This window comes from Camelus dromedarius, chromosome X (genome assembly GCF_036321535.1).
Source record: "Camelus dromedarius isolate mCamDro1 chromosome X, mCamDro1.pat, whole genome shotgun sequence".
In the NCBI taxonomy this organism is placed as follows: domain Eukaryota; kingdom Metazoa; phylum Chordata; class Mammalia; order Artiodactyla; family Camelidae; genus Camelus; species Camelus dromedarius.
This window is the reverse complement of record NC_087472.1, coordinates 41,041,882-41,055,100: the sequence shown is the minus strand read 5'-3', so window position 1 is coordinate 41,055,100 and position 13,219 is coordinate 41,041,882. Positions and strand designations below refer to the sequence as shown.

General features: G+C 36.8%; 1 protein-coding gene across 3 annotated transcripts in view; it reads left to right on the top strand.

Moving 5' to 3' along the window:
- Positions 1 to 13,219, top strand: part of DIAPH2 (diaphanous related formin 2) — a 798,971-nt gene that overhangs the window by 628,168 nt on the left and 157,584 nt on the right. The gene's annotated exons all lie outside the window — the stretch shown is intronic.

Sequence of the window (13,219 nt, the reverse complement as noted above, 5' to 3'; positions counted from 1 at the left end):
TTCTAATACAGAAAAATAAAATTACAATTAATGAAAAAGTGCAAATGTGGCAGATATATTGATATTCTAGGTAATACTGAAGCAATTGTCATTATTTCATGTGCTTACAATAGAAAAAAATAAATATGACTTTTGGGGGCAAAATTGTTGAATTTTTCTCTGAAGATTACTGCAATGAGTGGATTTATTTATTCAGTTCTCACCAAGGTACTGGCTGCATCAAGGTTTTGGGAAAACAAACATGCATTCTCTATCTCTTAAGTATATTAACTAATCTATAAAGGCTTGACATTCATTAATGCTTGCTGAGGGAAAAAATGAGTTCTAGAGATTGTGTTTTGCTCAGTACTGCATAACTTACTTTCACAGCCCGACTTAAGCTTTGATTTCTAAATCTCTCCCCAGTGAAATCATACCTCAAAGATGTTTCATTAAAATGACAAGATAAGCTGCCTCTCATCCCTCTGCTGGAGTAGGGGCAAGGGACAGAGTTCTGGGAGATCTTGCAAAACCATTCCTAAGCTTTAGGGAAAGAAGAGCAAATTATTGACCTCAGTGAAAAATCGGCAACCTTGCCATCATGAACATAATAGCCCAGAGGACCTGCCAACTGTGTGCCGAGCACTGGCCTGTCTTGATTTTGTATTGATGACTCACATAGTGTTAGAACGTGGAGGGTAGAGTTGTGGAAAATCGGGACTATTAGGAAGACTGTGCTTTTCAAGTCCTGCATTTTAGAAAACGTTTTAAAATGCCTCTTGTCGTAGCCTCCTGCATTGTATAGTCTTCCCTCTTCTGTTTCAAAATATTTTTTCAGAGGGTTGGTAATGGTTCAGATGGCTTCATTATATCCCTAAAGACTCGTTTGAACCATAGGAAATTGTTACTGTTTGTCTACTTTTTGGCCTATTAAAATGGCAACCTCACATGGTTCAATATAATTTAAAAAAACACATTAATTCCCAAAACAGAAAGGTAACGTTCTGCTATTACTTAACCACTTGTGATTGTGTATGAAACTCAAACTCTATCTTAGTTGACAATACTATCTAAGCTTGACATTTCAGAGAAGTTTCTAGCAGATTTTTTGGTGTCAAAAGTGAGATTTCAAGTAGGAAAACCCACTCCCTGTTCTTGCCGGGCCACCCTGAGAAATAGACCTTAGGAAGTCACCTGATCAGTAGTCTGGTCTCCTGTGGATACAGTTCTCCTGTTTGCATAGTATTTCTTCAGAGGAAATACACTGTGGCTGGTTAATTTGTCATTTTCTTTATTATTGTCCCAAATGAATATGCCCTGGTCATTCTAATGAGATTAAGAGACATTGTCATTTCTTGGATGGAGCTGGATGTTGACAAGGTTTCCTTGGCCACCTGTTTGCAAGTCACCTCTTACATGAGGATGATTAATCCATCCAGCACATGTTGACTTCTCCAGATTTGAGTCTCAGTGAGGAAGACTCTGAGGAAGTGACCTCTTCCTCACTTTACTCCCAAATTCAGGATGCACCTTAAAATGGTTTCCTCTAGACTGGATATAAAGAAGATTTCAGCAGTGAATAGATTCTCTAAATATACTTCTTCTTTGTTCAAGACAATGCTAATGTGAGTGCTTAGTTACTAAAACAAATATGATGGCATTTTTAAAGCCTCACAAGGCAGGTAATTGCTTTAAAGAAATCGTGGTACCTTTTTTTTTTATTCTTTTTCCTGAAGTATAAAATCCTAGTCCTCTTGAAGACCCAGGATTCCATACATCATAAGACCATAAGTAGCGTATTCCTTCTAAAGGATGGGGATAAATTTCCCTTATACTCAGAATCACCAGCTGCCATGGAGGTGCTGAGTGAAAAATTGTCCTTATCATTTCTTTGTGGACTGCAATTTCCCCCTGTTGATATAGGCTATAAATAGGAAATAAACAGTCAAATGAAATCAGATTGTATGCAAAGATTTCACTGATGAGTTTAGGTGAACAAATCATAAAAAATCCCAAAATATCGCCTGGTCCTAAATCTTTGCCAAAGACTGTTTAGTAACTTCCTCCCTCTCCAACCTTTTGGCAGCTACCACTTTTCACTCAATTTTTGAAGAGTATCAGATATTTGTGTTTGAAGTTTTTTTTAACTGATCTACAAGACAGAAAATAATCAAGAATGTTAAAGATGATTACTGTTCAGTGGACAAGCAAAATAAAATCTTTTTAATGTTCTTTATTTAAGAAAATCATGAGTTCCTCCCTTGATACCACATTTCTCTGAGGTAATTTAGCAGTCCATGGACTATACAAAAATAACTGCCTTTTCTAGATGGTAGAACGTTGGCTTCTGCAAACACTTGAGCCATGCCCAAATTGTAATGTAAAAATGAGAGTGTTCTATTAAATTATTGTTCTAGGAGCCCCAAACCTATGGTATTTTTCTTTCTGTTCTTCAGATATATTGCATATTAAAGGATATTTCATTTTTATTCAGCTTGATTGGCAAGGCTCTTTATTAGCCAAAAATTCTCTTAAGTTCCAAATTTGACTGCACAGTGAAAGAAATGCATAATTGTCCTCTTTGCGTCAAAGGGTCTTAGAAAGATGCCTTACCATTCCGTTTCGTACAGTGCTCTCCACCGTGTAAGTGTCCAGTGGCCATGTGCTGATAGCCTGTGAGAGTGAATTAAAAGCTACGTAAGGAATGGGCTGAGGGTATGATTGAGGCAGTGCTGATTAACTGTGTCTAAGTCCTCCCGGTTCTCCTCTCCAGAGCCTACTGTCCCAAGAAGAGACATGGGTGAAGCAAATTTGAAATTGTAAATCTTTTCTACTTAATCCCAAGTAAAAAATTAAGTGCCTACTTGCAAGTCTGAACAGAGCTCTATCCGTTTTAATGAAAATATAACAGTATTTACAAACAGTAGTTACACAATAGTCACTGGACAGCAACATAGTTACTTAATAAAATAGTATATGATAGAAACCATGGAAGTTTTTGAATTTAAAAGAAAAGAGCAAAGAAATGCAGGGGTCTGGGATTTCAAAATTTGTAGATACTGACAGGCATATGCAGAATAGATAAACAAGATTATACTGTATAGCACAGGGAAATATATACAAGATCTTATGGTAGCTCACAGTGAAAAAACATGTGACAATGAATATATACATGTTCATGTATAACTGAAAAATTGTGCTCTACACTAGAATTTGACACAACACTGTAAAATAACTATAACTCAATGAAAAATGTTATAAATAAATAAAATTAAATTAAAATAAAATAAAAAAGAAATGCAGTGGTCAAGTAGACACATCAAAGTAAAGCATTTATGAAGTTAAGCTCCAAGGAATGACAGTCTTTAAATGCTGACATTTCTCTGGTTTTTACCAGCTTTTAGCAAGTTCTTTAAGCATAATTATCATCCATGACTTTATTATAAAAGAACTACATAATGTTCAGAAATTGACATAATTATATCTCTGAGGTATTGGTACCTAATTTTGTAATTTTATGCCATTTTCTACTAACTAATTGACTCCCATGTAATACAATGGCGTTCGTATTATTTACTCAGTAATCTGTAATTATAGACTTCCTCTAATGAAGCACCCTATGCTTTATTGCCCTGTGTTCTTAGGAGCTCTGTGGGTTTCAATTGTAGAAAATTTGAACTTGGAAGAGCTATTTTTTTCCCAGATGAACATTATAAAGTAATGAAGAGGTTAGTCACTGTTGCCTTGATTGTTTGAAACACCAAAAGGCAATACCACCTAATATACAGTTACTATATTATTTTTAATATCTATTCTTTTTTAATTTAAAGGTTGAATTCAATTAAATGGTACTAGCAGTATGTTAAATTTACTATGAGTATCTGCCTTAGGGAGTGAGTGAGTAAGTGAGTGAGTGAGTTATTTATTTATTTATTTATTTAGAAATTAAATTTTTTCCACTGGAGACCAACTTCCTCTTATTTAGTAAAGCATATAATTAAGGTCTATCTAAATTTTAATTATTTAATAGAGCAGAATTTTGTTAATATGTGTTTGTATAAATTGTGTAAATTACCTGAATTTAGGCCATTTATGTTTCCAAAGCACTCACTCTAGGAGTTTGACCTCTTGACTACATCTGGTAAGCTGCAGTATATTCATTTAATAGTCTTTTTTTTTTTTTTTCAAGTGAAGTATAGTTGATTTGCAGTGTTGTGTTAGTTTCAGGTGTACAGCAGGATGATTCAGCTGTATATCATTTAATAATCTTTTAAAAGCCGTATCTATTTAAACTTGAAAGTATAAAGTATCTCTCTTGTTTCTGGCTTTTTTCTTTAGAATTTACATCAATCTTTTATTTCTAAAATTAGGTACATGAGGGAAGACATATAGGTGTGGACACTTAGGATATGTACAGAGTGATAAGGAAAGGTAGCCTGGTTGGGGTGGTTGGAGGAGCCAAAGAAAAATCTGGAAATAATTAATGGGGCCACTGGAGTTTAGATTGGACGTGATGAACATGAAACTTGGAAAAGAGGATAACGTGATGAAAGTTACAGTTTAGTATCAGTAATAGGAGAGACTAGAAACAGAATTCACCAAGTTGGTTCATGTAGCAGTAATTCAGGTTAAGGGATAAATGTTAGTTAGACTTAGGGAGGAACCTCTGTATTACCTGTGAAGAAGTGGTGCAGCTTAGCCACTGCTTGGCTTTGGAGATGAGGAAAAAATACTAGAGACCATTCAAAGGTTCTCAGCCTGAGGGATAATCAAAAATGAGAAGATTGGGGTAAGACGTCATTAGGGGTTTGATTACGTGGGGAAATCTGTGGGTGATTAAATCAGTCTGAGACCCACTGAGTCTGAGATGATAGGAAATTTTAGAAATAACATTGTTCGGGGGTAGCTGATGATTTGGGCTTGGAAATGGGAATGAGAGTAAATAGTGGGATGGTGAATTAATGCATCTCCATCATAGAAGAGAACTAGAAACCTTGAAACTGAGATCACTTCCCAGAGTCCAAGAAAGAAAGGCCACGGACTGGCCAGTGACACTTTGTTCTGCTTTCTAAATAATTATTTTTCAGCAACTTGTTTCAATTCCATCAGGAGGCAGGAGCGAGATTGCTAGAAGTACAAATCCCATTCTAGTTGACTGAGAAAGAATCCAGCCATGCTCAGTCAGACTGGCTCTCTCCTGGAGCAGATTATTGAACTCCTCTTAAGGAATTATTGAGGGATTTAGCTCAAAGCTTAAAGGTAAATCCTTCGCTCTCCCATTTTGAAACATCAATGTAAATTACACTATTGAGTTATGATAATGCATATCAGAAGTGCATGCCTTCAGCTCCTTTTCTGAGGCAAGTGACAATAGGCAGCATCATAAGCAATGCTGACCATGATTTGTGCCATGCAGTCCTCCCCTACCTTCAGACTGGGCCAGAGGTTGAGTCTTGACCCAAGGACAGCCATCTGTAGGCTAGTCTGTTTCCTAAGAAATAGCCCGTCATGAACACTCCTCTTTCTTGGCTTTGGCCCTCTAAATGGAAGGATCTTGATTTCAAGTAGGTTGACATTGACTGCTCGTCTTCTTTCCCACCTTCCACCCATGGTGAGCCCTTGTTTTACTGACTCAGAGGTTGCCAAGATCCACCAGCACCTCAGAGGCAGATTGTGAGGTCCAATAGCATGATGTCGATGTTGACCGGGTGTGCTCTGGAGCAGGGGTCAGCAAACTTTGTTCTGTAAAGGGCCAGATAGTATCTTAGGCCTCAAGGATGAAAAGGTCGTGGTCTCAACTAATCAACTCTGCTGTTGTAACTTGAAAGCAGCCATGGACCAATACATCATGAGTGAGCATGGCTGTGTTTCCCAATAAAAGTTATGGACTGAAATTTGAATGTGAGGAAATTTCTGTGTAACACAAAAGATTCTTCTTCTTTTGATTTAAAAAGAAATTAATATATGAAAACCATTCTAATTATGTGGGTTGTACAAAAACAGGTGGTAGGCTAGATTTGACCGCTGGGGCTATTGTTTGCTCTAGAGACATGCTCCCCAGGTTCTAATACTGGTTCCGTTAGCTCCCAACTATGGGACCTTGAGCACGTTCCTTCACCTAAATATGCCTTAGTTTTGTTATCTGAAAAATACGTTGGTGTGGGGATCCAATGAAAATCCCTCAGAACAGGGCCTGACATATAGTAAGCGCTCAATAAATGGCAGATATTACAAATATTCCTACCTCCAAAAACATCTTTGTTTTATCTTTTCAGAAAGTAACTGAGATTTACTCTGGTGGATGGTTTTGAATCGAGTTAAATCTCTTCTTCTTTTTCCAAGTTTGTTTTTGCTTAGTTCTCCCTTCCCAGGTGTTCCCTGCCCTGAGTAGATGATTAATTCTGATAAGACAGAGTATTTCAAAGGTCTCTTTGAAATATTAATTATTTAAAATATCAAATGTGAGATATTTTACCAGAGGCATCAACAGTGGTTTTCTGGTAAGCGTTAACATTCAGGTTTATTGGGTATTTGCTTATTTATAGAATGTGTAATTTTCTTCTCCCAATCTTCTAGCATCGAGGTAACTGGGAAAAAATGAATACGTATAAACATTACTTTTTAACTACCATTTACTGTCAAGCTGTCTTACCGTAGGCAAGACAAAAGGTGCCTCTGGCCGGAAAAAAGTTCCTTCACTGAAATTACTAGTAGAAATCCATTCAAGTGTGTAAGTGTGTTCACAAGCAGCTCTTTAAAGTGCACATATGTCAGGGAAAGTTAACTTGCCAATTTAGTTATCCCGACAAACTTTTAGGTAGCACCTACCATGGAGATATGCGCAGAGAAATCACCTCATCACTTTGGAGTGGAATATCCATTTAGCTTGTGAACCAGAATCCAATATTTATTCCATGACAAAATGTACCTACCACATGAAGCTTAAATTAAAATCAGTAAGGAAGAGTAGTATTCACTATGAAGTTTATTTGAATCTGATGTTTTCCTTCGCTATAGGAAACTGTTATCTATTCGGGCAAGGGGATGAGCTAACGGAATGAATGAAGTCTCTAACCAACATTTTCCCCTATCGTTTTCACTGTAATTGCTCTGAAATTAATTTTGCGTTTTGGTGCATACCACTGTGTGCAAGGCCTCAACCTGGGAGTGTAGTGTTTTTCTGTTTTGTTTTACAAATCTTTAGCTGCTGCATAATGTAATTACTACTCTGCTCCTAGCTCATCCTGTGGTTTCTGGTAATTTCTTCGAAGCTCCTGTGTCCTCTTTTCTTTCTTGAAAGTTTCCTTCTTTTGAACAGGAGCATCTGCCTTCATTATTTCCCTTAGAACTTTATGCATTCTATTTATGCTCTCTTTTAATCTCTATGGAATAATATCTGGATTCTCTTAAACACTTTTCCGGGCCATAAATAACTTCATAGACTGTTATCTTAGTTACCATCTGTTGGTTTTCCAAGTCACCATTATCTCCATTCTTCACTCACTTCCAATTAAACTGCAAACTAACAAAAACCTCCCATCAGGTAGAGGCTTTCTAGATGCTTGTGGACTGCAATCCAAGTTGCTCAGATTTTTGTCATGTCTTACCTCTTACCGTGTTGAATTATGAGAGCGATTTGTCAGCCCCAGACCTTTATTTTTTTTTAAGATCCCAGAGAAGGAATTTTGTTTCCTTCTTTTTTGATAAGTGAGCAGTCTTCTAATTTTGTGTCATCTATATATCCATACGTCTTGCAGCATGGTCTTAATCTGGCCAAAATAGATAGTGTGAAAAAGATCGAATCTAACACTGGTTTTTCTTGCACTCCACTTCTCACTGCCTTCTTATGCTGTCAGCTACCATTTACTACTGCGTATGACCTTGCTCACAAAACCAATTTTACTGTTCTATTCAGTCTTTTACCAATAATGCCAAAATTGACCATTCTACTTTGCCCAGCATTATATGCAGAATAATATTTGTCACTGCAAATTCAATTGTAGTCTTTGTATAATTTCTCTTCCACTCTGGTCCATTTTGCATAATACCGAGAGGCTGATCTTCAGTGTCATCTCTATCACGTCATATCTTGCTGAAGATCTACCAATGGCTCTTTAGAAGCCCTTTAATCATATTCAGCCTTCTTCCTTTGATATCCCAAGCCATTTAGAATATTGCACGGATGTTGCTTTCCTCATGGTTTATCATGTACACCATGCATGTTTGATTTCAGGTAGCTACACTGATTCAAAACCACCTCAACACGTTTTACCCTCTTAACGTATAAACAGGCAAAACTAATATATGGTGATAGAAATCAGAGCAGAGGTTGCCTCTGAGTGGTGGGAGCAAGAGGGAACTTTCTGGGGGTGATAGAAACATTCAATATCTTCATCGTGGTGGTGGTTACGTGGGTATAGGCACTTGTCACATTTTATCAACCTGTACACAAGTTCTGTGCATTACAGTATTTGTCAATTTATACACACACATGCACATACATATACAGAGAGAACGTGAGCAAGTAAGCATATGCATTTACACAAGGAGTTAATAAACCTAGACTTTAGTCCCTTTAAACTGGTCATTATTCACCTTTTAACGTGATTTTTTTTCGCAGGCTTGACTTAAGCCCTAATTCTTCCGTGAGTCTTCCCCAACTCTTTGAGGACATGGTTTTACTTTTTTAATTATTAAATCTACATAAGTAATATTTCACATGGTAGAGTCCTACCCTCATTAGGAAGCCTTTTGCTTCTTTTGGGTCACTTTATTGACTTTTGGGTCATTTTTATTGGTTGATTGATGATGACTTCTTCAACTTCAAGCAGCTCAACTTTTCCAGAAAGCCTTAATTATACAATTGAGAATTTAAGGAGACTCTAGTAGTGAATATAGAAGCCATTATGCCCAGGCTGTTAGGATCTTAGGAAATGATTTTTATAGTATTGGCTTTTCTATAGTCATTTTTGAGGAATAATGAACTAGAATTGGGTCTTAGTTAAGGTGATAGTCCAAAGCACTAGGTGTTTAGGTTCCTAGAGGAATAAGGAGTCTCCTCATTAATAATGTTTGATAAAAAGGGAGGAGACTGCAGAGTATTTTAAAAAACCGTGACGGGTCACAGATTTTACTCTACTTGCATGCTAACAAGTCAGTCTGCCACAATTTCAGGGATGCTGGCAGAAGACACAAGATTCCTGGATCAGAGACAAAGAACTGTTATTCACAGCACAGCAAGCAGTGTGAGCTTTATGCTCGAATTGCTTTCCCTTGCCCTCCAACTCCCACAGGGTGACACCAGGGTGGGCCCAGGCAGTTGCTACACACACAGTGGGTTTGTGTCACAGCTGGGAAACCCAGGCTTAGAGAACCCAAATCTTTTATAATGGACTAAAAGCAAACCTATCTGACATCTGCCCTAGAGGGAGATAAAATTTGTCTTCAATGGAAACAAACCTACTATCTGCTCTGGAGGGAGACACTGTATCTTCAAGGCTGTTCACTAGAAGAAACATCCTGGAAAAGATAATCCAGAACAAAGGTCATCAATGCCTGTGCCCACAAAATATGCACAGATATGATAAACCATAGAGAATTCCCTCTCAATAAGTTTACGCTAGCCATCGAGGAATAGTCTTGCATAAAGGTGTAGTAGAGATAATTAATTTACTTAGTGCTCATTTTAATCTGTTGCATCTCCAGACACTTCTGGGTAAATTAAGTCAACACAACAACACAGGTAAGCACTGATGCTGAAAATTGAAATCAGTGAGCATTCACCATCCACTGAATGACCAACTCTGTTGGAAACGTGAAATAGAAAGTACACTCTATGCCTTTCATTCTACACAAAGATAAGTAGCTTCCACAGAGCCCACTGGACTGCATGCAGCCCTTCTAGCTCCTTAATACTACCTGTGATCTAATTTCAGGATGAAAGATTAGAAAGTTGCCTCTGAATTGTTATTTCTCAGACATGCCTGTATATTACCACTTTAGTGGCTAAAAAGCATTACCAAATTTCTCCTTGATATTCTTTCACTCAGGAAAATAGGTAATTGTAAGTTGTAAGAAAACACATTTTTCTATGTAATTCAATAAAGCTATTTTCCTTTTCAATGAAAAAAAACACATAAAAGATGTTTTTCCCCTGAGTTTCATCTCATAGACCAAAAAATTTTTAAAAATCAAAACAACTACTCACTGCTAATCACATGTAAGTAAGAATTAATGGTTCTGTGAACTGGGAGATTCTATGTGAACTATCAACCTCACATGATTCAATCACTGACCAAATATAAATATAAATATGTGTATATGTATATATGTGTGTGTGTATGTATATATATATATATATATATACATACACACACACATGCACACATACACATGCATATATATATATTCTTTTTCAAATTCTTTTCCATTATATATTATTATAAGATAGTGAATATAGTTCCTATGCTATACAGTAGGTCCTTGTTGTTTATCTATTTTATATATAGTAATTGTATATCTTGCTAATCCCAAACTACTAATTTATTCCTCCCCCTGCTTTCCCCTTTGGTAACTATGGTATGTTTTCTATTCCTATGAGTGATCTAGCATAATATTTTGATAAGTGTTGTCAGATGGCAACCATTAAATTAAGCAGAGATTTATTTTTTCATTCCTCTCTACTTTATGTCATATTTGTTCTTTCCATCTTTTTAGTCTATAAACAATGATAGCATTAAAGAATTTTAATGACATGGCATCCATAATGTCGTTATGCTATAAAATTTTTTCATGTTTGCATATTATTTATGTAAAATCATAAATACATACTGTTTGGTATTCTGTTCTCTTCACTTCTATACATATATTCATCTTTCTTACATTGTCTTTGTAATAACTTTTTATAAGGATACATGAAATTCAGTTGTATTGTAGTTCTCTTCTGGTTATACTTCTATAGCTCTAAAAATTCCTTCTGTGTCTTCTTTGCACTTCTGCTTCTCCTGACTGCCTATTAAAAACTGGGATCCTCAGGAATTGTATCCTGTCCCCTTCCTTCTCATACATGATTATCTCAGGCTAACCTCACCCATCTTCCAACAGAACTCTAATCCTTAGCTCCAACCCAGACTTCACTTCTTGGTTCCAGATTCATATTTCCAACTTCTTACTGGATTTCTCTACTTACATATTCCTCAAAAAATAAAAATAAAAAATTTCAAGCCTGGTTATCCCCTGTCATCTAGACCCCTTCCCTGCCCCCTGATCTCACCCTTCTAGCCAGGTTTACTATTAATACCTTTAAAATACCCATCTTCTCTATTCACTCTGCTAACCCTTTAGTTCAGTCTTTTGTCTCTTAGATGGTTATCCTACACTCCTAAACATCTCCCTGCCTTCTGTCATGTAATCCTCCATAGTGCTGTCTAACAAGTCTTTCTAAGTATAAACCTCATCAAGTCACTTCCTATATTGCTTACAGCTGTGCTGCCCAATACAATAGCCACGAGCCACATATAGCTATTGAGCGCTTGAAATGTAGCTAATCTGAAGTGAAATATGCCGAAATAAAAACATGTTAGATTTCTAAGACTTGATCTGTTAAAAAGAATGCAAGATACATAATTTTTTGTATCTGTTGAGTTATTTATTGCATATTCAAATTAATTTCACCTGTTTCTTTTTTTAGTTTTTGACTATGGCTACTAGAAAACTTAAAATTATTTCTGTGGCTCCATTTGTGGCCTGCATTATATATCTATTGGAGAGTGTTGTCTTATAAGATAGTGCTCAAGCCCATATCATAGTGTTAAAAAACAAAATTCAACTGAGTACACTTTAAAAACCTAATTGACTTTATTCAGTGAATCATGAATGAGGGAACATCTCATCTAGCAAATAGGAGCTCCAAAGAGCTATACAAAATGGAAGATTTTTATAGGCAGAAGGAGGTAGACAAGGAAGTTATTCTAGCAAAGAGTGGATTGTTCAATCAAGATCACCTTCTTTTGTGGGACAGCGGGGAGTCTATCCGGCAGATTTCCTTACTAGTATTGACCAGAAAATTCTAGACCAAGTGGTTAAAATGACATTCCTGGGAGAGGCTGAAACTGCGGTTAGGTTAGGTATTAAGTCTCCATTTGGTGATGTGAGTCATAGCACAGGTGACTCCCTTTTGGGCCCATCATCTCTTTTTTAACAATACCATTATGATGTTTCATCATCTGGCCACCACATGCCTAGTCCATTTCAGCTTCTTCTAGCTGTCTTGCAAAGATTGATCTGGGTTTCTGCCTGGGCCCCTCCACATGCCAGCTGTGTGATCTGGAGCAAGATGCTTAAAGTTTCAGTATCCCCAGCTGAAAAAATAAGATAATGCCTGCTTCAATATGTCACTGGGAGGATTAAAAGATACAACCAATGTAAAGTGCCTACTGCGTAAAATTTAATTCTCCCAGATACATTCTAGCCATGCCAAACTTCTTTCAGTTCCTCTTTTCTTTCTATTGTAAAGGGCAGGTGATGATAGTTCACATGAGTCTGCAGCCTTAATGTTCCTAAAAGTGCACAATCCTCTTTCCCTGTTTAGTCACTGGCGGTTCTACTTCCTGTTTTCACCAAATTGTCTACCTGAGAACCTCTGTGTTTCCTTTTTATTTTTAATTCAAAATCCTTTCCTAAAGAATTCATTTCAAGAGAATAAATGATTGTAACATTGAAGAAATCTCATGTCAAATGAAGAGCATAATCAAAGATTATAGCTTATTCTTGCCCCATAAGAGAATATTTTTTCCTGTCATCTGATACCCCACAGTCAATTCTTTACACAAAGTAGGATTTTAATTTTGCTTTGGAATAACATCAGAAACAATTTCTCTCTCTCGTTCATCCCTTTTTCTTCTCTTAATCCTCCTGCCTACAAATGGTCTCTATTGCAGACCCGCACACTTAGCTACCACTCTATTCACCACCTGGTGAGCGTCCTTTTCATCAGTGAGGCCAGTTGAGAAGAGGGCCCTCAGCTCACAGTGGGTTGTTCACAGCATAGTAGAGAGTTTCTGGCAATGGACCCCTTGCTCTAACAGATCTTAAAAGTGTTTTTGATGGCCAGAATTGTCAAAGGTAAGAGTAGGATGAAATGTTTTCATTCCATTTCCATTAGGAATTTCCATGAACATTTTTTGAATACTCCATTCCTGGATTCTTAATGGTTCCTTCCCATAGGAACAGCTTAGAAACA